Source organism: Elephantulus edwardii, unplaced genomic scaffold, assembly GCF_000299155.1.
Source record: "Elephantulus edwardii isolate Elephantulus edwardi_28Jun2011 unplaced genomic scaffold, EleEdw1.0 scaffold00519, whole genome shotgun sequence".
Classification (NCBI taxonomy): Eukaryota; Metazoa; Chordata; class Mammalia; order Macroscelidea; family Macroscelididae; genus Elephantulus; species Elephantulus edwardii.
The window spans coordinates 514,898-518,587 of NW_006400269.1; positions in this window are offsets into that span (position 1 = coordinate 514,898).

Below are 3,690 nucleotides of genomic sequence, written 5' to 3' on the forward strand. Positions count from 1 at the left end.
AAAAAACAAGCAAATTTATTTTGGAGGAAGTACAACCAGTGTGCTCTTTACAGGCAAGGATGGTGAAACTTTGTCTCAGGTGTTTTGGACATATTGTCAGGAGATGCCAGTCTTTGCAAAAACAGACATAATACTAATAAAAATGGAGGGTCAGAGAAATGAGGAAGGCCCTTACCAAGATGGATTGACGGAGTTACTGATGCTTCAGCATATCAGAGGTTGTGAGGATGGCATGGGCTATGACAGGGTTTAGATCTGTTGTTCATAGTGTTACTATGAGTTGTCATCCACTCACTGGCACTGATCATGATCATTTATATCAATAACAGTTCATGATCTTGAGCATTTCTTCTTTTTTGTGTGTTTGTTGACCGTCTGAATGTCTTCTTTCCTAAGTGTCTTTTCATGTCCTCTGCTCATTTGATAATTGGAATATTTGTCTTTTTTGTATTAAAGTTTCGGAATTTCTACAAATTTTAAAGAGGAATCACTTGTCAGATATGTCATTGCCAAATATTTTTCCCACCAGTAGGTTCTCTTTTCACCCCTTGGAGAAGTCTTTTCATATGCCTAAGGATTTCCTTTTTAGGAGGTCCCAATTGTCTTACTTATCATCTGCTGATTATATAATTTTTGTTGTATTTGATAGTCTATCCATTACATTGATTAAGGCTCCTAAATTTACCCCCATGTTTTTCTTTGATGATTTTTATAACTTTCAGATTTTGAGTGTGGTTCCTTGATCCATATTTAGTTTTTATATATGGTATCATGGATCTCATTTTACTTTACTGTGAGTAGATATCTAATTTTGCCAGCAGCACTTGTGAAAGACATTTTTCTCCCCTTGACTAATTTCCTCTTTGTCAAAGATCAGTTGTCCATGTTGTTGTTGTTATATGCCATTGAGTCACCTATGACTCATAGCAACCCTATGTACAATAGCTCTAAACTCTTCTCTATACTGAGCCAGTCTTACTGACTCCAACACACCTAATTCCATTGCCCCAGTTATTGGGTCAATCCATATCACCTGGGGTCTTCCTCTCTTGCACTGTCCCTCCACCCTTTAAATATGATGTCCTTTTCCAGTGACTGGTCCCTCCTGGCCACATGCCCAAAGTATATGAGATAGAGCTTCATAATCCTTGCCTCCAAGGAGTAGCTTGGTTTCACCTTTTCCAGGTTAGATTTCTTTGTTTTTTTTGGCAGTCAGTCCATGGCATGGTCAGTCCTCTTCTCCAGCACCACAACTCAAAAGCATCAATTCCTTTGTCATCTTTGGTCATTGTCCAGCTCTCTGACACATAGCAAGTAATTGCAAAGACCATGGCCTGAATCAGGTATACCTTAGTCTCCAGACTGACATCATTGCTCTTCAGCATTTTAAAGAAGTCTCTGACAGGAGCGCTGCTCCAGCTGCACCGCACTCACTCAGAGCTCCAGCTCCTGCTCAACTAGCGCCATTGTCTCTCCAACACCATCATGATCTTCTACTGGAACCTTATCAGTCATGATGTTCTCTGACATCTACAAAATCCAGGAGATTGGGGAAGAACTGTGCATGGAGGTTGAGGGGAAGATGGTCAGTAGGACTGAGGGTAACATTGATGATGTGCTCATTTGTGAAAATCTCTCTTCTGAAGGTACCGACTGTGAAGGAACCGAAAGCACAGTAATCACTGGTGTTGACAGCGTCATGAACCATCACCTGCAGGAAACCAGCTTCACAAAAGAATTCTACAAGAAGTACATCAAGGATTACATGAATCAACCAAAGACAAACTTAAAGAACAGAAACTAGAATGAGTAAAATCTTTTATGACAGGGGCTGCAGAACAGACCAAGCACATCCTTGCTAATTAAAAAAAATTAGGCTCAATATCAAGAAGACAAAGATTCTTACCACTGGACCAATTGGCAGCATCAAGGATAGATGGTGAAGAGATTGAGATTGTTCACAGCTTTAGTTGCTTGGCTCCACAGTCGACACTTGGCACTAGCAGCCAGGAAATTAAAAGACGTATTGTGATGGGAAAGTCTGCTATTAGGGACTTCTCCAGGATACTGAAGAGCAATGGCATCACTCTGGAGACTAAGGTGTGCCTGATACAGGCCATGGTCTTTGCATTCAGTTGTTATGCATCAGAGAGTGGACAATGACTAGGGATTATAGACGGAGAATTGATGCCTTTGAGCTGTGGTGCTGGAGTATTGAATGTACCATGGACTGCTAAGAAAACAAACAGGTTCATCCTGGAGAGGGTTAAACCGGGCTGCTCCTTGGAGGCAAGGAATCTGAGGCTTTGTCTGGCATAGTTTGGGCATGTTGCAAGGAGGAACAGGTCCTTGGAGAGGGACATCATGCTTGGAAGGGTGGAGGAACAGCGCAGGAGGGGAAGACCCTCTATGAGGTGGATTGATTCAGTGACTGGAGTAATCAGTGAGGGAGATGTGACCTCCATACATTATTTTCTTTAAGGATGGTTTAGAAATGGAGAGATGTTAACAAATTTGGCACTTATTTGGATCCATCATCTGTTGTCTTATCTGGCTGTTGCTTTTCATCACCACACCAGGATTTAGACAAATGCAACTGATCTTCTTGAGTTCTTAATTTAATTTTGAAAGTCCCTAACAGTAGCTTTCCCCAGAGCAATTAATCTTTTGATTGTCAAGAGTGTTGATCTGAGTAAGCTGAAATTGTTAATCTCTTCTTTATCTATCATGATGCTACCAGTTGGTCCAGTGAGAATCTTTGTCTTCTTGATGTTGAGCATCTATTTCTTTGGTCTATGTACCTGTCACTATACCAAGCTGTTTTGATTTCTATGGCTGTATTACAGGTTTCGAAATTAGGAAATACCAAACCTTCCTACTTTCTTTTTCTTTAGTATCACTTTGCTCAATCCATGATCTCTGTCCTTTCCATATGAAGTTGAGGATTACTTTTTTCCACACCGTTGGAAAATAATAACACCATCTGGATCAGATTGCATTGTATCTTCAGATTACTCTTGGTGGTGTTGCTATTTCCGCAATGTTACATTTACCTATCCATGAGAAAGCATGTTTTCCCCATTTATGTAAGTCTCTTTTGGTTTATTGTAATAGTGTTTGTATTTTTTTTATTGTATAGGTCTTTCGTATCAATGGTTTGATTTATTCCTAAATATTTCATCTTTTGGGTGACTATTAGAAATGGCATTTCTTTCCTTATTTACTTTTTAAGTTTTCTTTGTTACATTAGTGGAATCTAACTAATTTTCATATGTTGATGTTGTACCCTGACACTTTGCCAAATTGGTTTAAGACAGGCTAAATTGTATTTTAAAATTGAGAATATAGTGCTAATGATTGTAAGAACTGCACTACTGCTTTACTGCCTCTTGGACTGGGCAAGTTCAGATGCCATCTTAACTCCTCCACCCTTTGATCTTTCAAATTATCTAAAGAGCTGTTTCAAGAAGTTTCCATCTCCAGGAGACATTAGAATTCAAAGAATCCATCCTCTATGATAGGATCATTAACAGCAGAACCATTTTAAAGTCTAAAATTTAGCTAGAAAGTCCAGAGAATTTCCTTGTTCCCCAAGTATGGAAAACCCACATAACAAAGAGGAATTGCAAAAGGCTAGAAAACGAATATTTCTTCCATAACATTTAAAAAGGGAGAGTTGCTTTTTTAGTT